At 42.7% G+C, this 25,187-nt stretch overlaps 1 protein-coding gene across 2 annotated transcripts in view; it reads right to left on the bottom strand.

Annotated features, from left to right (window-relative positions):
* PHLDB2 (pleckstrin homology like domain family B member 2) overlaps nucleotides 1-25,187 on the bottom strand; it is a 224,750-nt gene that overhangs the window by 182,473 nt on the left and 17,090 nt on the right. The window contains exon 1 of one of the 2 annotated variants that reach the window (XM_044251371.1): nucleotides 17,325-17,392. The exons of the other annotated variant lie outside the window; for it this stretch is intronic. The gene's annotated coding sequence lies outside the window, so the exon portion shown is untranslated. Of the gene's footprint in view, nucleotides 1-17,324; nucleotides 17,393-25,187 lie in introns of those variants that run through there. 2 annotated transcript variants of the gene reach the window in all.

The raw sequence follows: 25,187 nt of genomic DNA, 5'->3' as shown, positions 1-25,187 counted from the left end.
ACCTCCTTCTTTTCAGTAAGGGTTTTCCCATGACCCTGAAGCTGAAGCCACAGACCTCAGAACTCCCGCAAGCACAGTTTCTAGAAATAAACATGTGAAGCAGGATTCTCAGAATGCTGAAACACAGAGAGCTTTTGAATTTTAGAAAGTAATGTCCTGGATGAGAGGAGAAAAAAGAGAGAGATAGAACTGAGAAGAAAAAGAAAACCCAAAACTGGAAGTAAGATCAAATTATATGTGACATAAGGTTAGTATAGAAAGACTAATTCGAACTATTCAAATAATTTGGAGATACATATACAGATAAACCTTAAAAAGAAGGTGGTATGTATAGAAATATTTCAAAATTTCTCTTCTTTCTGAAGAGGTTGGGAACAAAAACAGACCTCTATATACCACCTTGTATGTGATAAGCACCTGTTCAAAATGATATGGAAAGTAAAGAAGGTCATTGCTCTCACAGAGGTTACCATTGATCAGAGGGACAGGAAATTATTATGCAGGAATAGAAGTGTGATGAGTAGTCTGCAGGATCTTGGCACTACAGAAGCTCTGGCAGGAGTTCATCTAGTTTAAAGGAGAGTAGCCAGGGTCAAGGGAGGCTATCTGGCAAAAATTATGTTTAAACTGAAACCAAAAAGATAAGCAAGGATTGGCCATGGTAAAGTGGAGGATGGAGAGCTTTCCAGGTTGAGGAATAATAAGAACAAAAAGTTAAAAGATTAACTATAAAAAGTTGAATCTGAGCTCTTAAACTTAAAGAGTGGTCAACATTTCTGGAGGTCAGGCAGGCACAGAGCACCTCTCTTTCTTTCCACTCACACTTTGCATCTTACAGCTGGGAAATGTGAACTAAGAAGCCAGATCAAGTTTTGATATAGTTGCCAGGAGCCTCATGTCCTTTCTGAGACTGACCATTTAACTTAGAATAGGTTCCATATTTATCTGAGATCATTTTTAGTAGGATTCTGGACATTTGCAATCTAGTGCAAGGGAAGTCATTGCCTATCTCCACATCCTATTATTATTGACATTTGGATGCGAATAGTTGACTTCTAGCTTTATGGTTTGTTTCTCTTCTTCAAATCTCACCTTGTCTTGGCCCTGGCCTTGGATCCTGTCCCATTCCTGAGACACTAAATGAGTAAACAGTTTTTTTCCTGAGAAAGATAGAACTAAGTCATTGCTTTCTTGACAAATTCAGAATAGGCAGCTTGCATTATGACCCTTTGACTGGGGTAATTTGGTTCTAGAAGCAATACTGCCTCTGTCTACAGCTGCCACTTCATACTTGAAATACAGAAGACTGTATTTCATCTGCACCAAGATGAAGACCAAGAAAAACAAAGTTTTCTGGATTCTTTCCTAGATTAAAAAAATACAACAACAACAATTCCCAAAACTTCTTTGCTTAAGAATTTGAGATTTGAGAGTGTGGGGAGAAAGGAATGCAACTGCATAGCAGAAGGCTAAAGAAAATTCTTGCTTTTAAGTTGAATCATATTTGGAAAACTAATGATTGTTTCTACCATCTACTTGAGCCCAATCTTTTTGTAACTGTTTACAGAAGAGAAATTCAACTGTGATTTGCTAAATATATTTAAAAAGTGGAAGTAAAGAATCTTAGAAGAAGGGGCTCTAAGGGTGAGGCTACTGTTTGGGAAGAGAGACCCTAAGAAAACTCATTTAAGTTCAGTACTGGGGCACAAATGTAAGTTTTCCAAACTCTCTTGGCAACCTTGCTTAGAAAGGCTCGTAATACAGAGTTTGTTACAAAATTGGAGCAAAGGGAGAAGAAGGGAGAAGGATGAGAGGCATGTGGGGTGGAGCTGTGAGAAAGAAGTTTCTTTGGGGGGGGGAAGAAGTGCCATGGTCAATAGATTCCCTCCATAGTTCTTCAGAAATAAGTAAAGAGGGTATATTTTGAACTTATTTTTAGCAATTTGTTTTTTCTTTAATTGTGTCCACATAGTCAATGATATTGTAAAGTGAAATAATGGGACAAAAGCTGAAAAATGCCTTCAGAGCAAATTTCATACATTATGATGGTTTCAGAGATGATGCCAATGGAAAGATTTGAAGTTACTACACAAATATAAAGGATAATGACCATTCATTCATTAATCAAGTACTTACTGAATATCTACTATGTCTACAGCTCTATGGTTGGCCTGGGGGAAAACCAAGATTCAGTATGCTATAAAAGAACAGACAATCTACTTATATAAAGACACCACACTCATTTAATGCCTTGACATATAAAAACACCTGCAAATATCCCCTATAGATTTTGTCTCTACTTCTGATGGTAGTGCTACAATTAGGTCCATCCCCTTGCCATCAAAGCTACAAGTCTGCAAGAACCCATCATAGTTCTACCTGAAGAGTCTCTGTGATATGAGAGTTCTAGGAAACCCGAGTTAGAGCAATGAAGCACTTTCCCCTTAGAATGATGTTGTTTGGTGTGATTCTGAAATGCTGTACTTCTTAATAATGTATAGTATGAAGTCAACGTTTGTGAACTCACTGTGACAAATATTTGACTCATAAATAAGGTTCGGGCACACATTTTGTAAACTAGACACATGGCAGAATCCTTGACACATGACTCCACTTATAAAATTACAGAAGGTGTAGGGCACTAAGTCACTAAATGTGGGGACACATACCCACTCTTTCATTGGTCACAGGTGATTGGATTAATTACTCTAAGTATTCTAATATTTATGATGGTCAGAGACCTATGTAGCTAAGGCAAAAAGAGGATTTGGGTCAGAGTCCTTATAAAAATATCAATTTTGGTAAAAGTAGAAATATCATATGATCTAATAATTCCACTATCGGGTATTTGTCCAAAGAAAACAAAAACACTGATTTGAAAAGATATGTGCATCCATATGTTTGTTGCAGCATTATATCCAATAGCCAAGATATGGAAGTAACCCAAGTGTCCACCAATAGACAAATGGGTAAGGGAAATGTGGTATATACATAGATATAGTCAATGAGATATTATGCAGCCACAAAAAGGATGAGATTGTGCCATTTGAAATGACATGGATGGACCTAGAGGGTATTATGCTAAGTGAAATAAGTCAGACTGAGAAGGATTAATCCCATGTGATTCAGCTCATAACAGTCTAAAAACAAAAAGAGAATAAACAAACAAAAAGCAGAATCAGATTTACAAATACAGAGAACAAGCTGATGGCTGCCAGAAGGGAGAAGACTAGGGACTGAGCAAAATGGATGAAGGGGAGAGGCCCAGACAGTCCTCCAGTTACAAAATGAATAAATGAAGGAGTCATGGGAACAAAAAGCACTGCATAATGAATATAGTCAATGATATCGTAAAGCGAGGTAATGGGACAGATGGTAGCTACACTTGTGACGAACATAGTATAATGTATAAACTCATCAAATCATTACATTGGATACCTGAAACTAATGTAACATTGTGTGTCAGCTATAATCAAATAAATAAATAAATAAATAAAATTTGGGGAACCTGAATGTTCGTCGATGAGTCATCAGTGGAAACTGAAGCAGAAAGGTCAGATTATACATCAGGTGTTCTCAAAATATGGTCTCTAGATCAGGCGTATCAGCTTGGCCCAGACACTTGCTGGTGCTCCCCGAGACCTACTGAAAGTCTGTGAGGAGGACTCCACAATCTGGGTTTTACACACTCCATAGGTAATTGTGATGCTGTTGAACTACGAGAACCAGTCTTGTAAAAGTAACAAAAGATTGGTTGTAGGAGTAGCCTAATGGACACCCAGAAGCTAAAGGGAGTCGTTTGGGGAACTCTGTGCGTGAAGGAAAATTGTGGGTAGAAGAGAATGCATCGGATGACAGAAGAGAACCGGCGAGAAACCTTGATCTCCACAGATTCCTTCCATCCCACTTATGTCTATGCAACTATTGTCATGCTTGTTTTAGGGATTCAGAATGGATCTTGGGTTTCATAGGACCCATTTGGTCTGTTTTGAACCCTGGGTGGTAAGTAGAGATGCTCTCTATGAGGGACTTTAAGGCCATGGACATGATAATGAGAGCAGAGAGCTCCCATGTGAGAGTGTGAGCTGTCTTCCAATTTCACTGAAACTGTGTTCAAGTGCAGTGTTCTATAGGAAGGGCAGTCCCAGCCCTGAAGCCAGGTTGGATACTTGACATATTTTCTGTAATTCTTAACACAGCCCAGTGAGATGGGTCTATAATAGGATCTGTAATAGTTTGCGAGGGCTCCCATAACCAAAACCACTAACTGGGTGGCTTAACCACCCAATTTATTGTCTCACAGTTGTGGAGGCTAGAAGTCTGAAATCCAGATGCTGGCAAAGTTGGTTCCTTTTTAGCACTTTGAGAAAACGATCTGTTCCCTCCATTCTTCTGTCTTTGACTTGTAGGATATCCACATGGTGTTTTCTCTCTATGTGTGTCTGTGTCGAAATTTTCCCATTCTGCAAGGACCTCAGTCATATTGGCATCAACTCATCCTAATGGCCTCATTTTAACTTGATTACATTTGTTAAGACCTTATTTCCAAGTAAGGTCAGATTTGGAGATATTGTGAGTTAGGAATTCAGCTATGAATTTGGGGGGGATACATAAGTGAACCCTATTTTCAAAACGAGAGGTTATATGACTCCCTCAAGGAAGTAGTTTGGTTGCATGATGGCATGCAAATCCAGAGCTCTCCATAAGATTCTGCTGACTCCTATGCTTTTAAAATACCCTTTCTAGGGTGCATCGAGGGGTCTGGATTTGCCAGAAGCCAATTCATTTACCAGAAAAAGTATGGGTGGGGACGGGCAATGATGTAGAACACCTAACATCTATACCAGGGCAAAACAGATGTTTGCCATCTGAGCCTACTTGAAGGATTTAGTCCCCATGATTTTTGCCCCATAGAATAGTGCCATATATTCATCAGAGGGGGATCAGATGAATTCAGAGGACATGATAGGACTCTTAATCTTTTCTATTGTGTTAAACAGATGGCATCAAACAACAAATTGAGAATATGATGCATGCAAGGGTTACCACAAGCTTTTGAAAAAAAAAAATGTGGAACGCGATCGAAAGAAATCACATAAAGCTGAACAGAGAAGGAAAGTGCTGTTTCTAGTAATCTGGAACCAGAGTGCCTTTGGCCTTTCAGTTCTTCTAAATATTCGCAGATGGGAGAAGAGTGGTCTGATTTACAATACCACACTAAATGTCCCTTTGTTAGAAAGCAAGAGAAAAGAAATACCATAAATTCTGAGCCTAAATTTTAAAGCTGGATATTAACTTCAAATTGGGTTCTGCATATTTTGGGTTGTTTTATAAGAAAAAAAGAAAGGAAAGGAAAAAACCACATAAATCCTTATTTAGAAAAGCATAATGGCTCCAATTTAATAATGAGTTCCTCATTACTGTGCATGGTGGAGGTATCTTTCACTAGCAAGGACCTCTTTGTATTTATAGAGGAGTCAGTTTCTCAGAACTTCCTATGGGACATGACGTTGCCTCGCATCAAAGCCTTTCTGTCTCGGCTTCCTTCCTTCAGTGCATGAGATTGCCTCTTGGCTTACCTTTCTGTCTTCTCTTTTTTATGCTTTTTTGGAGGTTTTACTTCTTTTGGCTCCTAAACCGTATGTGCTTTTCCACATTTTCTTAGCTTGACCATAAGCTCCTTAAGACTAAGAGTCTATCTTCTGTTTCCTTAGCAATAGACTTGCTAAGGACATATTTCTATCTTTGAGAAAGATTAAAAAGGAGCGAGTATAATCATTACCATCGACCCCTGGGCCAGTCGCCAAGTGTAGAGGCATTACGTGTTGCTAAAATTCCCATAATTAAGGCAAGGTGAAGGTTTTATGCAACATCAAGGCTGGACTGTGACTATTTGGTACTCTTATGCTGGCCTAGATTCTTTGAGTCTTATATCCAGGTGTATGAGTCATTACAAATCGCTTCCTCCATATTTTCTAAGATAGAGTGCCGTTGATTCAGTATTTGGCAGGGAAAGATTTACCCTCAGGAAGCTGGACTTTCCAGAATGCTGGTGGGAGATCCCAACCGGATCAGCTTGGAGGGTGAGGCATAATTGGAGGAATGTGAACTCAGAGAGTAAATTAATATTTGGCTTGGACAACAGATATAAAAGCCCATACATCATAAATACTTTGGAAATATAGTACAAGAGCAGAAAGGGACTTCCCATAAATTAAAATATTGGCTTATGCACCATACTATAGAAAGAGATTTTGCTTTTCTATCTTCTTCTTTTTCCTACTCCCTTTCCTCCCTAGTCCCACTTGATACATGAAGAAAGATTTAGACTAGAATACAGGAAAGTTTATATAACAACGGGGATTCTTGTCCAGATCCATCTACCCTCCAACTGTATAGACAACTGGACCCAAATGCATTTAAATAAGGTCTGTTCTTCAAGAGTGCATTCTCAAATAGCAGTCACCGGGGTTTCTCATTCTAGTTACTCCTGCAAGTTGGCTCGGGAGCTTTCTCTGTGCAGTTACACTCTGCTTCCAGATCTCCTGCCTTTGGCATTGCTGCTGGGGAGCTCTGGATCTCTCCAAAAGAGCTAACTGTGTTCCAAAGTTTGCACAAACAGCTCTGAGAATTTTTCAGGGTGAATTTTATAGCAAAGCAGTGAGGCATACGTAAACACCCTATTTGAGAAATGGGTGCCCATTTTCATAAAGTCAGTGTGAATTCTCGGCTCTTGCTAATTTAGCAATTAGAAATAAATGGGGTCCTAAACATTAAACCGTAGAAAAATACAAGAACTCTGCTGATTTCTTTGCTAGAGTAAAACATATCTAAAATAATTATTCTCTGGGTTGAATTTCAAGTCAAAATTTCATTATATCCAGATTTATAGGAACTTTTTTTTTTTTTGCTTATTTAACTCCACCTTTAGGATAAACCAGATTTCATGCATCTGAATGGTGTGATGTTTAAAAAATGTACAGTTAGAAAAAGGTCTGCGAGAGACTGCCAGAAATCTGCCGGATCTGTCATTTAGGTCTCCTGGCCCCTTCCTAAGGCCTTTCTGCCCTCCTAGGGCTCCAGACTAGAGCAAATTCAGGTCACCCCTTGAGCCCTCATGCTCTGCATTTTCAACCCCTACTTCTGGACTCACTAGTCTTTCTAGACTGTCATCTACAGGCCTTTCTCTGTGATTTCCTTCCAAGGTTACTCACCTTCTTAATCCCTGGGGGTAAGCGATTAGACCTTGTTGAAGCTTGTTTTCTAAGGGTGTGGACCCACCCCGCAGCAGACAAACTGAGAGCCGGAGCCATCTCCCTTTGATCTGTCTGCGCTTCTGCTACAGCTGTAAATGATGACCAGGACACAGACGTTATCTATTCCTAAAGTTGTTGGGGGAATGATACATCTGTATAGGCACAGGGTAGGCTGCTGCGACAATCAGGGCTCAGTAATTGTAGCGATGATTCTCCTAATTATTAGGAATTGCTATGATTCGACCCTTCCTTTGCTTTTTATCACATATAGCACTATTAAATTTAAATCTCAATTTCGTTCTCCTGCTTCTGCCACCCACTCCCTGCCTTGGGCCTCTCACGGCAGATGTGGGCATCAGCTGGTTTTTGCCTCTCAAGACCATCCGTGGGGTTTGCCTCTGAGCAGCCAGAGACTGGCTGAATTGGAGATTGAAACCCCACCCGAGCTGCGGGGTCCATCAGAGAGCTGGATAATGAAAATATTTCTCTCAGGGCTAGGTTTGGCAAAACCCTCTGCTTAAATTAAAAACACCGTGAAGTTTGGGCCTTATAAATTGACAGTGTGCTTTGAAATAAAGAGATGTTAACAGGACCAAGAATGTGCCAGACTTAGGATACGCACATGACTGAACTTATTTCAAGTCAGCTTTATTTCAGCTTCTTCTTCTTTTTTTTTTTGTTATTTTTTAAAGATGAAAACAGAAAAAATCCCCGAAAACCACCCTGAGCCCTGGGGATGGTGCCCTTTCCCAGGACCCCATATTCCTCATCATATCTCTGGCACTTCTTCAGTGAGCACATCGCAAACCAGATGTGCCAAACTACTCAATGCCTTCAGCCCCAGCGTTTTCCTGTCCCACCTCAGTTTCCTGGAGATAGCGCACGCGTTAGCACCAGGACCGATGACCGCATTTGTTTGTTGCTTTCTGACTTTATGAACTTCTGAAACCACCAAACCGTCCCTGAAGGGTCACTAGTCAAGGCGCAAACCCTGTAGCAAGGGCAAGTTGGGAGACACATCTGTGGTGGATCTCGGTTCTGCAATGGCCTGGGGCCACAAGTTGCCTTCCAGCCTCCCAAAGAGTCTACCTGAAAGCCCGGGAGCACTCCACAGGGAGGGAGGAACAGTCAGGCCTGAGAGGCTTCTCCTAGTCACTGGCCTTCCTCCTCTGCTGAGAATGTGGCCCCTGCTCCCTTGGAGCCTCGAGATGCAGAGAGCCGCATCCACTAGGGCCTCCGTAGGCATTCCTGGACCTTGGGTAGGTGGAGACGTCACTTGAGTCCTGAATCCATAGGGCAACTAAACACCATTTGCAACTCTCTTTCTGATAAGGCCACCTGGGCCCCTTCCTGCTACCTACCAGCAATATATCCTTTCAAAGGCGATGTGAGATGAGAGTGCAGGAACAAGTTTCCAACTCGAGAGATGACGTGGTATCTAAAACAAACCAAGTGAAAAGCAAAAGCAGAACCAGGCCTGTAACTACAGACAGCAGACTGGTGGTGGCAGGGCGTGGGGTGGGGGGGATGGACAAAATGGGTGAAGGGGAGTAGGAGGTACAGGCTTCTAGTTACAGAATGTCTAGGGTACCCGGATGAAAGGCACACCATAAGGCACACAGTGTTGTAATGGCGTCTGCCTGGTGACCGATGGGAGCTACCCTTGTGGAGAAGTTGGGTCACTGTGTTGTACACTTGAAACTAATGTCATACCGTGGGCAACCTCTACATCAATAACAAGAGAAAGATGATGGGGATAGCATTTGTGATGAAACTCTCTGTTTGGGGATCTCAGGAACAAGGCTGAAGGTCCAGTCAGACCTGACCTCATCTTAAACCTGTGCCATAGTGATTCCCAATAGTTTACCGAGATCAAACACAAATCCTTTGCTCACTAAGTTCCTGAGGGGTAAACCAGCTGTGTTTATTTGTTTAATCAACAAAGGCTTATTAGGCAGGAGCTCTGTCAGGCAGGGATAGAGAAAGCCACAGAGATAATAAGCCATTGTCTCTGCCTGAAAAAGGAATTCAGGTAAATCGATCACAACAATCTGATAGATGGAGGGCATGCGAAATGCTGAAGAAAGCTGAGGTGTAGAAACACTCTCCGCGGAGAAGGCAGAAGTCAAGGAAGACCCTATCCAAAGTCCAACTTCACTTAATTAGTGTGACAAATCACTGATTTTCTGGGTTCTCAAGGGACACCTAGGTACATGTTGGGATCCATATTCACATAAGCCTTGGCTGCTCATGTACATTTGGGTCATGCAGTGTCTCTCATACCTTACAGTGTGTTGAAGGCCCCTGGGAAGCAATAAAAATGAGATTCCTTAGTTCCCACTCCAAGAATTTCTTTTTTTTTTTAAATTTTTTTTTTTAATTTATTTGACAGAAATCACAAGTAGACAGAGAGGCAGGCAGAGAGAGAGAGAGGGAAGCAGGCTCCCTGCTGAGCAGAGAGCCCGATGCGGCACTCGATCCCAGGACCCTGAGAGCATGACCTGAGCCGAAGGCAGTGGCTTAACCCACTGAGCCACCCAGGCGCCCCCCCCTCCAAGAATTTCTGATGATGTTGGTTTGAAGCCGAACTTGAGAAACCTGGTTAATTTTTTAAAATTTATTTTTCATTTTTTTTAGATTTTTTTTTTTTAAATTTATTTGACAGATAGAGATCACAGGTAGGCAGAGAGAGAGGAGGAAGCAGGCTTCCCGCTGAGCAGAGAGCCGGATGCAGGGCTCGATCCCAGGACTCTGGGATCATGACCTGAGCTGAAGGCAAAGGCTTTAACCCACTGAGCCACCCAGGAGCCCCACCTGGTTAATTTTTATTAACAAACTTTTCAGTTGATTCTGCGGAAAGTAGTTCTCAGGCTGCACTTTGAGTAATGCTGTCAGAGCCCTGAATTTCATGCTCTCCTCCACCAAGGACCGGTCTCTGACTTTCGCCCATTCAATCCCGGTAGCAAGAAAGTAAGTATTTAACTGTTTACTGTAGTTGTTTGCCTCTATGTTGAGACCCAGGGAAAATATAATGGGAATCAGAGGTGTTTGATCTACACACGAATGGGTGTGGACAGGGGAGGGGTTCCGCGCCCCAGCTAAGCATTTTCTCTCTGTGGAGAAAACGCCAACTACGGTCCTCACAGGCCCCAGCCCTCCTGTGGTGGCGCAGTGGAGAACCTCTGAAGAAAGCGTGCCAAGAGAGGCTATGTAAAGTGTTTCTATAATAAAGTACTGTCTTTCCCCGAGGCATGGGAATGTATAAGGCAAAAGGATACGTTCTCAGGCTATAGGGAAGCTCTTTGATGAAGAAAGTGACACTGGTTGTTCTCTTATACTTTCACCTGTGAATCTGAACTGAGAAAAATGCTAATGCAAATTAAAAAACAGAGTGGAATTTAGACTTGGCTGGGCGTCTTCTGTGTTCTTCTTATCCCTCCTTCCTCCCCCATTGCCTCCCTTTCTTAAAAACAAAACAAAAACTTTTTTTTACTATAGAAAATATAAAAGCAATTTATTAAAAAAAATAAATCAGAAAGATTTAAAGGTTAAATCCTTTGGAAAATACAACTTGTAGAACTTTTCCAGAATTACGTTGGAGAAAACTTCCCTCTGCACAAGGTCTCCTTCTGAATAATAAAAATACTAACATAGATTTTCATCCATTTTTAGTATGTTACTTGTTTTCCATGATGTGAGTAAACAGAGTTTATAGTTCAAGTAAGAGAGAAGTAATACATCCCCATAATATAGCAACTTTGAATTTTAGGAGAGTCTTTATCTTTCAGGGAAATGGGTGTATTTTGTACTAAATCCAAAGGGCTGTTTGTCAAAATACAGAAATTTTAAAAACTTAAAGGGATAAAGTTGATCGTTATAAAAGGAAGTTAATCGTTATGTTTGAGGTAGGTGAATCCAAAATAAGTATGTCAGGGATGACTAGTTCAGAGTAGATGATTTTCAAGAAGAAGCCCTGTCTTTACTGTTATGGATTGAAGTGTGTCCTGCAAAAGATGTTGAGATCCTGACCACCAATACCTGTGAATTTGACCTTCTTTGTAAGTAGATTCTAACAGATGATCAAATTAAGATGAAGTTATTAGGGTGGTCCTGATTCCAGACTGACTTGTGTCTTTATAAAGGGGGGGGGGCGGTTTGAGCACAGAGAGAGACACACACACAGGGAGAATGCCATGTGATAAAGAAGGCCGAGATTGGAGTGATAGGTGTTAGGCCAAGGAAAGGCCTAGTCTGCCAGCAAATCACCAGAAGCCAAGGAGTGAGGCATGGAAGAGATTTCCCCTCATTCAGCCCTCAGAAGGAAGCAAAACGTCGACACCTCGATTTGAAATTCTAGCCTCTAACACTGTGACACAATAAATTTCTGTTGTTTAAGCTGGCGAGTGTATGGCATTTTGTTATGACAGCTCTAGGAAATGAATACATTTACCTAGACACAAAATCTTTCTCAAGGTCCAGGATTGCTGATTGACCAATCGGAGTGGGTTGAGCTATACCAGAATGTGGGGGGAAAGGGGATAGGTGCACACTGGTGTGTGAGGAGCCTTGGGGAGGAGGTCCAGGGTACCACAAGGCTGTTAGGCTCCGCGGCTTTGCTACAAGGCCTCACAGATCTTGACTCCAGCTTGCTGGATTTAGACCAGTTACTGTTTTGTGCTGAGGCTGCTCTTCGCTGTGGGTGATCAGATCCTGGATTAGCCCACCAGGACTAGGATTTTAACATTACCTTTCTCAGCTCATCTTCCATAAAGAGCCTCACAGCCTATACTGGCAAGTTCCTAGGTTGAGCAGTCAGATTTTTACTTTTGGTTTCTAATTTTAGCTTTGTGACACAAAAGCCATGTGATATTAGCAGGTCCCTTCATATCTCTGAACAGGTTTTCCATTTGTGAAGTGGGTACAGGAATATGAGACTTGTCACAGTATTCCTATAGGAACGTAAAAAAGTTTTGTATACGGTCCGCATTTTCCCAAGTGTGTTTCTATTGTTTCAGAACCTGGTATGTGTGTGTGTGTGTGTGTGTGTGTGCGCACGCATGCACGCCTGAGCCAAGACAATCATTGGTTCTGGAAAAAAAAATATAGCACAAAAGTCACAGATTCTCAGAGGACAGCCACTTAACATTTGACATTCAAAAATGAATGTCAAACTAAATCCGCAAAGTCTTACTAATTGATAATCTCTAAGGAAAGTGGTACACACACACACAGGGAAATTAGAAGAAATGTAACGGGCAAACCAAGATCTAAATTCCTGCTTAGAGATGATAAATGTTTCCCCGGACAATTTCTACATCCCAAGGGAGGCTGGTATCTGGAAAAACACATTGCTGACGTAATGAGAACCTTGCCCAGAGGAAGCACCTTCTGCTGAGGGAGATAGAGGCCTCTGGACACAGACAGGGATTCTTGGCTGTGAGGCTCCAGCCTGACTTTCTCATCGCCGCAGTCTTCCACTTATGAACTGATGATCCTGCTTCTTTCTCTACGGTGTTATGTTGGAATACTTGAAAGTGAATTCAAGTTTGTGAAATTATATGAGAAGTTATGGAAACAAAGGAACTAAAAGACAACAATAGATTCTGTGGGTTAATTTATCTTTCTCCTCTAAACCACGAGGATGCTTGCGGCAATCACCCGTCGGGCGTATCCCAGCCAGCAGGACTCTTCATCTCCGTCTTATATAAACCATGTGTGTTTCATCGATTTGCATCCGTCTGCCCAAACACTTACTGAACAGAGCAGCGGAAGATCACACGGTGTAGAGATGGAACCAAACACAAGGGCTTGATGGGAAAACTTTCCAGAGCAGCAGGCTGTGGGCAGAATTGCGCACCCAGAAAGTCAAGAGCATATGCAGTGTTTTCCATGTGCATTTTTGACTTGGGAAATCTTCAGGGTGAGGAAATCCAATTCCCCAGCAGCCTTCTTCCCTGACGTTGCCAGGCTCATGCACAGTATAGGCACTTTGGCTCAATTATTTGTGGACACATTGGTGAAGCTCCAACCGACCTTAATTTAGAGCAATGAAATATTCAGATTGAGGACAGGCAGATGATGAATATTTAGTTGGCGGGATCTTGTGAGATAAAAGAGGTTGTCTTTTTAATCTCTGGGATGTCAGCATATGTGGAGAGGAAGGTGTGTGACAGCTCAGCTGAGGGAGGCTTTGTACCCAAGTGCAAATGTTTATTTGGGCATTGGACCCCTTCCCAGACCAGTAGGCCCTAATATCTGGACTGGTTTCCCCATCCTCCTTTTGTAAAGGAACTCAGGAGGGGGCAGTTTCTTTTCTCTTCCCTAGGCCAAGCCACCTCCAAACACAAGGTTTCACATGCAAGGTTGAACTCATGTACTAAACAAAAGTCAAGCCCAAGACCTAAGCTGCTGTTAGGTCACAAATAAATGTCCCGTTAAACGTGGGTCTTCACTAACAATTTCCATCTGGTAACACTCCCAGCCATGTGTCTGACCACGGGTCAGAGGTGAAAAGAAGGCAGCCGGTTCACTGAAGGCTTTGTTTGCATTGGTCCGTAATTAGAGACAGAAGACATTGCTCATTGGTGGCCCGAGGGCTCCTTGGGCATTTGCGAATCCCTCCCTGAGGCAAAAATGAGAGTGGGAGTTGGATTGATGGTATGTAGAAGCATTCCAGACCTGAATCAAAGTATTGTTTCTGAGGACCTCTGCACGTAGGCCCAGCGAGACGAGGCAAAATCAGCGGGCAAGGCAGAGCAGACAGGAGGAGCGGAGGACAGTTTGCGGAGAGCGCAATGCATGGACCTTGGACCAGCAAGTGTCTGTTAGCATTGCCACCACAGTGATTCACCTATGTGTGGCCAGACCGGAGGGTGTGGGTGCGGGTGGACTGCTTTACCGATGAATGAGCTCCCCAGCAGTTCCTGAATTCCTGTGGCTGGTCACTTCCAGTGTTTTCATTCATAGGTTAGGCTTGGGCCAAGACGGAAAAGGGCCCTCTTGAGGTCACGCTGTCAGCACCACAGCTCTCACCAGCCGTCCTCTTCCATTTCTTTCCTCTTCAAATGCACTGGAACCTTCCGCTGCTGTTTGCAGAGAATTAAACTTTCCTTTCTTGTGGAAAACACGTGTTGCAAAATATGTGAGCATAGGAAAGGCAGCCATTGAGTCTAGGTGGACAGGACAGGATTTTACGAGAACATGTCAGTTCTCCTTGGCATATGTCACCACTTCCCAACCCCCTCTGTGTAGAAATTCTATCTTATTCTTGCAATCCAGTTTCTAGTCAAAATCATCCCCAATGGGGGTGCCTGGGTGGCTCAGTGGGTTAAAGCCTCTGCCTTTGGCTCGGGTCACAATCCCAGGGTCCTGGGATCAAGCCCCACATCAGGCTTTCTGCTCCATGGGGAGCCTGCTTCCCTCTCTCTGCCTGCCTCTCTGCCTACTTGTGATCTCTGCCTGTCAAATAAATAAATAAAATCTTTAAAAAAAATCATCCCAAATGAAATGCGACAATTGGCCTTAATTCCCCCCTCATAAGGGAAGGGGCACCCATTTGCTGCCTTGTACTCTTGCCTTTTCCTAATTGTCTTCTAGGCATTCCCAGTGAGGATCAATTATCTCTCTCTCTCTCTCTCTGTTTTCTCGCTTCTAATTTAACTTCAAAGCCTTACACCCTATCACATCTTAACCAGCTCTTTGCAAATTCCACCTGCTTCCCCTATAAAACTCAATTAATATACCTCTCAATCTGGAGCTTGGAAAACCAAGCCTCAGTTGTCACAAAAAATAACATCTCTGCAGACAGATTTAGTGGCTGGATTTTTAAAATGATATTCTGGAGAATAGCGGCTACAGCAAAACAAGTTTCTCTTTGCGGGTAAAGTCACGAGCCTCTGGCAATAGCTAAAGATACAGCTGTTGGGAATGGGATCATGATAATTATAATTGTTACCATTTGTTGAGCTATCACTAAGTGCCAGGAATCATTCTGAGTACTGGATTAAAAATATCTCATGTTTATAGCAGCAATGTCCACAATAGCCAAAATATGGAAAGAACCCAGATGTCCATCGACAGATGAATGGATAAAGACGATGTGAGATTACACACACACACACGCATGCACATGTGCATGCATGCACATGGGAATACTATGCAGCCATCAAAATGAATGAAATTTTTGACATTTGCAATGACGTAGATGGAACTAGATGGTATTATGCTGTGGTGACTTATTTCTAAGTCAGTCAGAGAGACACAAATACCATATGATTTCACTCATATGTAGAATTGAAGACACAAAATAGATAAACGTAGGGGAAAAGAAGGGGGAAAAAAAACAAGATAAAAAGAGAGAGAGAAACCATAAGAGATGCTGAACTCTAGGAAACAAAGAGAGGGTGCTGGAGGGGAGATGGGGGAATGCGGTATTTAGGTGATGGGCATTAAAGAGGTCACCTGACACAATGAGCACTGGGTGTTGTATGCAACTGATGAATCACTAAATTCTACCCCTGAAACTAATAATATACTATATGTTAATTAAATTAAGTTGTATAAAGAAATTTTTAAAAAAAGGAATTAGAATGGCAAAAAAAAAAAATGCCACCTCAGGTAATCTCACAACTAAATGCAGAAGTCACAATTACTATCCTTATTTTCAGATAAGGGAAATATGCTTTTTTTTTCTAATTCCTCAAACTAGAAAATGGTAGAGTAATTTAAAACCCAGATGGAAGGATTTAAAAGGAAAGAAAATTTAAAAAAGAAAAAGAAAACCTTTGCTCATAGTGAAAATGGCTATTTCTGATTTGGGGTTATATGACCAGAAATATTTGATTCTCTTGTTTGGCAGCAATAATCTACAAGATTCTACTTAGTAAAATGTGGAAGAATGGCAGATGTTTACAGATGTCCTTTAACTGGCATGAAGGGTTCTTACTAGGAGACCCCAGGATTGTGAGGAATAGTGTTTCACCCAAAGCTGAACACAGCTTCCCTCTGCTTATCCGCATTCCGATCTTTCTGGGGGAAAGAACACATGCACAGAGCTGGGAAACGTCCCTCGACATTTTTGTATACAGGTTCCTGGTCAGATTAGCTGTGACCACACTGTCCTCTAACTGACCAGAGTAACCAGACAGGAGCTATAAAGCCAGATGCCAGAGTGAAGTGACCTTCTCAGTTGACACAACGCATGGGAAGGAACTCTTTGGCTTTAATACACCTTTAGCAGTGTTAACTCCTAAAAGATAAGGACGTCTGTGCCCCCACAGATCGAGTACCTAGTAAGGGCCAAGTAAGGGTTTATCAAATAAATGAAAGCCACACACCAAGTTTACGCCAGGTTGGGAAAACTCTGGAATGTTCAGATTTGAATATTCCACATTTGGTAAGCACTTGTAGAGGAAGTGTTAAGCTGAGGTCTTCAGAGGGTCTGTGAACCCTCTGAAATTATGTGCAAAACATCATGTCCACTTTTGGGAATTTTGGTGAGGGTCTTTAGCATTCACCAAATTCTTAAGAAAGTTCTTAAGCCAAATTACTGAAGAATTACTGCTTTGCGGTTTAAAAAGCAATCACACCTCATTATTTTATTTTATTATACAACAATGCTATGTGAAGGACTTCATCACAATCCCTACTTTACAGAAGGAGAAAATGTGAAATTGAGAAAAACGGCACAGGTATTATATAAAAAAGTGTTCTCACTGCAGATGTCTGTTCTTGCAACTTGCTGTGTGAGTGCCTGTGTGCCCTTGGGTGTGGAGAGGAAGAAACAACGGTGAAATGTTAAAGTAGATTCAACATTCCTGGTTGGATGCTGGCTTTCCTTCCAGCTCAAGAGTCAAAGGATGGGACCATGTCTCCTCCCACCCCCCACCTCCCACCTGTGTTTCCATTCCAAGGAACTGCCTGATAGAAGCCGGCTCTGGTTTTTAGCTCAAGCCCTGATGCATTGCCCAACCCAGCAGAATAGTTTAAGAACCAGAGACGAAATGTAACACCATTTACTTTTGAGCTTAATTTCTTTATCTATATAATGGAGTTAAAAATACCACTTACTCTGAACCCGAATACACTTCTCTCTCCTTCTACAGGCAGCTGAAAGCCTAAGTGACTTCTGGATCGATCCTCTTTCCTGGATGCTTCCTACTGCCTGACGTCTGGGACTTGTTTCCTCATCTGCAAACTGAACGAGGTAATTTGGTAGGTGACTTTTAGCTCTAAAGTGCTTTTTTGATGATACTGTTGCGGAAGAAGTGAGTGGGGCATGGGCAAGAGAAAATATAAAAGCAAAAGAACATCCTCTTGGTTAGGGGTCCTGGAATCATCATCTCCCTCCACTGGTGTCTGGGTTCGTCCTTTTCCTTCTCAAGGCACCTTGAGCGGCGACATCACTACTTTCTCCCACATCTTCAGGAAATCCTGCAAGCCACACCTAGGCACTTCAAACACGGATGCTGGTGGAGGCAGCCTAGGGCAGAGGGTGCTTCAGGTCTCCTGGTTCCCCCCACCCTCCTGCTGGAAGCATGACAGGTCACCTGGGGGAATTCTAACACTTCTGGGAAGTGGTTTTCATACCAACAAAACTGACAAGTTCCCCTGGGGCTCTGCGGAGGACTGGCTGGATGACCTGGGTAGGTTTTTCAACTCCCAGAATGGGTGATTCTGTGATTCTTCTTCATGACTAGATCATCCAGGGATTAACACAGTCTCCCTCAGCAAGGAGAAATGGAAGACAGGGTCTGACTCATGAAAAGTAAGGGGGGTTAAGTCCCAGTCTGAGTCAGTGGACCTCATGTCTTGCGTTTGGGGATCAGAGCTACACTGTTGCACAACTCTAGGGGGTGCTCATTCTATTGTCAAAGGCTCCCCTTGGAGCATAGTTTAACCCGTGACCCCCTGACACAAAGCGACGCCGTTGCCCTGTTTGTGATGCCTTAAGGTCCTTCATTTCATCACAGACTTTCATAGCCTCTGGAGGTTGAAATCTCAGTGTCTGGGGAGTACTTTCATCATAGCTCCCTTACAAGACCTGGCAAAATCCCACATCTCCATGAATATGTTGGAACAAAAATGTGACTGATAAAGAAAAGAGGCTAAATGGGGGGTTGGGGTGATGAGTGGTTTATACATCCAGACAGTAAACCAAGTTTAACACAAGAGACAGAAAAATGTCCTGTGCCGTTTTACCCTGTACTCTGACGAGACAGCACTTCCTCCATTGACAGAGGGGTTGTGACCCAATAAACTCCTCGTAAGGTGAAAATATCCTAAGTCGACAGGATATGTGATACACCTAACCTACAGAACGTCACAGCTTAGCCGAGTCTACCTGACATATGCTCAGAACACTGTTAGCCTATGGTCACTCCGCATCACCTAACACCAGCCTATTTTATAAGAGAGTGTTGAGTAGCTCATGTCATTTACTGAATTATACCGGAAGTGAAAAACAGAATGGTTGTAAGTGTAGGGGTTGTTGACCCTCGTCATCGGGCCGCTGCCCTAGTGGCTCGTTGTTGCCTAGCATCACGGGAGAGCATTGTATGGCATATCACTAGTCCGAGAAAAGATCCCAGTATTGCCAATGTGAAGTACGTTTCTTTCTTTCTTTCTTTTTAAGATTTTTTTATTTATTTGACAGAGACAGAGAGAGAGAGCACAAGGAGGCAGACTGGCAGGCAGAGGAAGAGGGAGAGAAGCAGGATCCCCGTGGAGCAAGGAGCCCAGTGTGGGACTTGATCCCAGAACCCTGGGATCATGACCTGAGCCGAAGGTAGAAGCCTAACCGACTGAGCCACCCAGCCTCCCCTGAAGTATGCTTTCTACTGAATGTATATTGCTTTGGCACCATGAAACAGTTGGAAAATCCGAAGTCAAACCTCTGTTTTTTATTTGTTTGTTTGTTTGTTTTGGTAAGAATCTTAGGTGTTGGAATTAGTTTAGTCAGTTGTATCAAGCAGGGTGGTCATAAGTGGCTTAATCCATTGATGGGTTTCTTTATTCATGTGACCAGTTTACCACCTAATAACTCCCATTCCCCAGCTGCTGACCCAGGGTCAGGTGCTTCCCAAACAGTATGTCACTGGATCTTCCCAGCAACCATAGGAGGTAAGTATCACTTTCTATTTTATAAGAAGAAAACTGGATCTCAAGAGGTTCATAACTTGCCCAAGGTTACTCAACGCAAGTAGCTGGGTTAAGGGTCAAACTCACAGCTACCTGATTCCGAAGCTGCCCCCTTACCAGGATACCAACCTGGTCCCTTCCTCTCTATGATGCCATTATGTTTTTCTTGAGCAAGTGTAGCCAGAACTGCTCCATGACTTGCCCTACAGTAGAACTAGTAATAATAACAAGAGCAATGCCTGTAGAACTTATTATGTGCCAGGAACTTTCGTGAATACCCTCTAATATCTTAAATAATTTATTCCTAGTAAAGTCTTCCAGGGTAGGGATCGAGCCCCATTTCTGGATGAGGAGCGAAGACATGGAGAGGTTGTGAAACTGGCAGCAAAGTTACTAGGCTAGTCGGTTAGGGGCGGAGCTGGGAATCAAAGCCAGACAGCCGGGCTCTGGAGGCTGTGCAGTCTGTCGCTCGGCTGCGGGCGCAGCTTGTCAGAGGGGCAGACACTCCGTGGAAACCCACTGCCCTGTTCAGATTTGTCCAGACTCACATTAGACACAGTTTGTGGAAGATTCACACTCTAGTAGGGAAAAATACTAGTAAGTCAAGGAATCGGGCCTCTAACCCTTGCTTTCTGTTGCTTGGCTGTCCAACACACCCCGTTTCAGGCAGGGTCCTCAAGCTAAGGGCTGCCATGCTTTCTTGTCATTCCTTGGGGGCCCCTGTGGGCAAGCTGGGAATCACACTACTCTGGGGGAGGGGAGTGGGACAAGAGGACGAGCCACAGAGCCACAGGTCCTGAAAGGCAGGTAGACTTAGTTTTCCCATTTTTCTTCTCACTTCTTAATTGCTGCTCTGCGTTTTCAGAAAAGGGAAGTTAATTCTTTGGAATTCCTAGGAACTGGAGGGTTTTGAGCCTGTAATGTTTATGAATCTGCTGAGAACACTGGGAAATGAGGCTTCTTTTTGCGTATGAAGTCATAGTTTAACCCAAACCAAAAAAATAAAAAGCCTGAGAGAGTCTGCGGGGATCAGAGCTGGGTATTGTGTTACAGAAATTTTCCATTTCAGACACAAACTACATACGGCAGCATGTGGGCCAAAAACGGCAGAGCGAGACTCCAGGGGGAGCTGAAGTAATAATACCCCATCCTTTAATCCTGAGGAGTATAGCCAGGTTCTCGGGGAGGGCTGTCTGGAAGGTCTGGATCAGGTCACACTTATATATCTGGGTTTTAGAATGATGCTAATAGCCTCATCGTGGGGTATTAACTTCGGAGAGCTCTCTAGGATGTCCCGGGGCAAGATACTTAGCCTCTCAGTGCCTCAGTTTCCAATATCTGAAGATGAGACAGATGCCTCAAAATTTGTTGTAGTAAAAGTGTTAAATAATATAATAATAATAATATAATATAATAATAAGTGTTAAATAATATAAATGTAGTAAAAGTGTTATACACACGGACTACATCATAATGGTGGGGGATAAGTCTAGTTATGTTATTAAACAGCATCTAATTAGCTAGCATTTACCCAAGATTTACTGCACACGAGCCCCTGTGCTAATGATTTCTAAACACTATCTCATTTCATCCTTCCAAGCTGTTGAGATCCGTGGTATCATTTCCCCATTTTATGTGTGAGGAGACTGCGGTTTAGAAATGCTAAGTGACTGAACAAGTTCATAACCTTGGGGGGTAGACAGGGGTCTCAAATCTAAGTCCAGTGTGGCACCCGTGAACCGACACCTTCTCCTGTCTCCCCATGGACAGGCAACCTTGGCCCACACTGCTCTGCTCCTGGGCTGAATCTTGTAAGAAGTCTCCAGGTATCCCCCAGAATAGGGGGCATCACTTGTTTGGTAAAATATGTTCCTTTGGCCTCTCCTTCCAGCTTTTAGCAGTGGCCCTCCCTTTCAGCTTACCATGACAGTACCTATTTTTAAGAACTGTTGCCTCTGGTTTTCCAGGTAGATAGACTGGTCTTGGTCCCTTGGGCTCAATTCTGAAACGGGTGCTACCTAGAGCCTGGGTTCTTACAGGTCCATATCCTTGACCAGTCCCATCAACACCACCAGGAAACGCAGGCAACGAGAGTCTCTGCCCTCTCCCCACCCCCACCCGACCCGACCCCACCCCCCGGACCCACTGAATCAGAAACTCTGAAGACAGAGCTCAGCAATCTGTATTTTAACAAGCCCCGAGCTGATTCTGAGCAGCCAGAGTTTGAGAACCACGGGCCTCAGGGGCAGATAAAGGAGAGAGTTAAATCAGAAATAGAGGTCTATGATTCTTAACAGCTGCTAGTGACTCATTCTCCCCAGTCATTCCATTCTGGGTTTCTGTCCTTTTTAGGATGAAGGATTTGCTCGCAATCCCATCTTGTGTGATAAATTTCATCAACAGTGTCCATTCCTTTCTCAGTCGACGTGCGTAAGGCGACTCTGAGCCTTCTCCACTCCTGCGTGCGTGCGTCGCCCACTTCTGTTTTTGGAACCACTTGCTCAATTTCCAGTCGGGGAGATTAGCTTCAAGTTACTCTTCATGTCAGAAGAGAAAAATAAGTTTGACTAAATCTGCAGTTCTAGGTTGAATTGAAGAACTCCAGAACCGGGGTCAGTGCTCCGTAAGGGCTTTTTAAAGGTTCTGAACACTTCCACACAAGAGCCAAGCGGTGCCCTGTCCCCCTCTCTCCTGCCTGCCCTGCCTGAAATTCACGACACAGAGTGGAGCTGAAAATGGGGGGAAATCATTGCTTCAGTTTTCAAATGTAAGCTCTGACTCAAGCTTTGTCTGCCTCTTGCACTCACGGGGCCCGTCTGCCCCTCAGTGGGAAAACTCAAACTGAATGCACATTGCAGAACAACAAAATAGAAAAAATCTTCTTCCCTCCAGTTGCTTCTCCAGAGACCAGTGTCAAAGGGGTCTGCAGTCCACCACGAATCTGCCTTTTAATAACCACGTAAGCCTAACTTTCAATAAAGATTATTCCAAGTTTGGGAATTGGTTACAAAAGCCTTTCTTGTCATCTGAGATGCTGCCCTTCCTGATTGAAAAATAGTAGGAAATTTTATTCAGCTCTGCCAGAAAATGGAAACTGCGGTTATGGATGTGACCTGTGTTTAGCATCTTTGCAGGGGACATGTTCCTTGATCTCAACAGAGATTCACTAACATGGCATTCTGGTTTGAGGGGGTCTCTGGGGCCCAGCTTCCATCTCTAAATAAGGTAAAATGAGCATGAAAACGTGGTTTCTGTTGCCAGAAGCTATTTTTGAGTTTCAAAGGAGTTCTCAGTACTTTGTGCGGCTAAGCCAGTGTGACTCTAATCCACTGTCTCTCTCCTTTCCCTCTTAAACTGAAGAACATAGGCCACGAACAGGGGTTAGTCACATGCAAATGAAGACAGACTGCATGATGGGTAATGATCTTTCCTGAGATGCTGTTGCAGAAATGTGGCTGCAGCCCACATTCAATGGGAGAAAAGGACAATACTGGGCCTTCACGTGGTCTTCTCTTTCTGACACATACTTCATGTTCTCTGCCTCAAAGACCTTTGCCTCTCAGATTGCGTGGTGTCGCTATTATGAAACAAAAATAAATATTTTGACTACAACATAAAATTTTGAATAAAAATGTTGGAAAGAGATGAGCCCGAGTTCAAAATTTGACTTATCTCTCTCTCTCTCTCTCTTTTTAAGATTTTATTTATTTATTTGAGAGAGAGTGAGAGCAAGAGAGATCAGAGAGGGAGAGGCAGAGGGATACGTAGGCTCCCCGCTGAGCAGAGAGCCCGATTTGGGGCTCAGTCCCAGGACCCTGGAATCATGACCTGAGCCAAAGGCATAAGCTTAACCAACTGAGCTCCCCAAGCACCCCTAAAATCTGACTTATCTCTTAATAGCTATCTGCTTTTGGGTAGGTTACTTAACCTCTCTGAGACTTGGGTTGGGTTCCTGTCTTATAAGTTGGAGAAAAATGATAACCATTGGGTTGCTATGAAGACTGATTTGAATAATGTCCAATGCTGCATATAGTAGGTGTTACTATTATTTATTTTGTCATTTTAAACTCCACTGGTATAAACAATAATTTTACATGCTAAAACAAAAATTCCCTATTGCCTAGGTACATACATATGGGAGATAAATATATATAGATGTGGACAAATAGATAATTGAAAAATTTTATATATATAAATAAGATTTTATATATAAAATATAAAATAAAACTATACATATTATGTTATATATAAAGTATATAAATAAACAATATCTTTATATAATTTGTTATATATAATATATAATTTTATTTTATATATATATAAAATTACATTTTCACACTAATCAGCTCAAGAAACAGTAATCTTTCTTTTTTCCTTTCTTTCCTTAAACTTCACTGTGAACACTACGTTCATCCTGGCATCCTGGGTGATACCGATAGGCTCCAGGTAACTGGGGCCCCACCCTCACAGGACCCGTTAGCAAAGTATGACTTGTTGCCTCTGTCTGTCCCAAGCCTAGTGGAGTCATGATTTCATCATGGTTGACTCACCCTTTCTATGGATTTGGTCCTGTGAGAAATGTCAAGGCATGCATTTTTCAGGTTATGCCCACAGCAAAAAAATACACTTGGAATATTTTGTTTGAAAAGAATTTAGTGACAATTTGATGTCCTAGTAGACTCCGATTCTGGTATCTTAAAAAATATATATGTAAATATACTCAAAAACTCAAGAAATAAGCGATTAATGTCAAAACTTATTATTTCGACTTGTTTTGTAAGTCAACTTTTGATTAAAGTGACTCACAAATTCAATATTAAAAAAGTGGAGAGAGGCACCTGGGTAGCTCAGTTAGTAAAGCGTCCAACTCTTGGTTTCCGCTCAGGTCAGGACCTCTGGATTGCACCCCCTGTTGGGCTCCATGCTGATCGTGGAGTCAGCTTGAGATTGTCTCTCTCCTTTCCCTCTACCCCTCCCCTGCTCTCCCTCTCTCAAACAAACAAACAAAATCTTTTTTTAAAAGCTGAAGTCTGTATGGAAAGAGAATTTTAGAATGTATTAGGATACAAGTACAAGCATTTCTTTTGTTTAAAAAGAAAACACACACACACACACACACACACACCCTGAGGTTTAGAAAATGCCCCTGGCGGAGGAAGGCAGAGAAACGGAGCATGCGTGGTAGGAGCTGGCAGAGAAAGTATTAGGTCATCTGCTCCATCCTGCCACAGTGAGATTATCCCCCAGATGGCAGTTTATGTTTCTGTGGTTTGCTGAGGGCTTGGGCTACTTTTAAGTAATTTTCTTCAAGGTCTTTGAAGCCAGCTTAAAATTATTTGGTGAACTCTTCATTCTATCACATGCTTTAACAAAATCTACCACAATCTAGTAAGCATCTGGATATGTTCTCTGTGACGCAGCCTGGAGTCTCCGCTTCTTAAATTTCAGTACTCTACTTCAAATCTCTTTACCTCCCTGGTATTTACATTTTTCCCAGGTACTGAGTGTTTTCGCTCAGTCTTGTTACACAACCCACTAGAGAGCCTCCTTAGGGTGCATACCTGTGTCTCCAACAGAGACTTTACAAACGAATTGAATGTAAGGTGGTAAGAAGTAGGTCGCCTTAAGGGTTACAACCTGTTTTGTTCTTTGCTTCCTTTTCTTTATTTTATTCTTACTCTTTTTTTAGAGAGAGAGGGAGAGTGGGGGCCAGAGGGAGAGGGAGAAGGGAGACCGAGAAACTCAAGTAGGCTTCACACTCCGCGCAGAGCGGACACAGGGCTCGATCTCACA

This window comes from Neovison vison, chromosome 6, assembly GCF_020171115.1.
Source record: "Neovison vison isolate M4711 chromosome 6, ASM_NN_V1, whole genome shotgun sequence".
NCBI classification, from domain to species: domain Eukaryota; kingdom Metazoa; phylum Chordata; class Mammalia; order Carnivora; family Mustelidae; genus Neogale; species Neogale vison.
The sequence above is the reverse complement of the archived record's forward strand: the minus strand, read 5'-3'. Positions and strand labels throughout refer to the sequence as shown.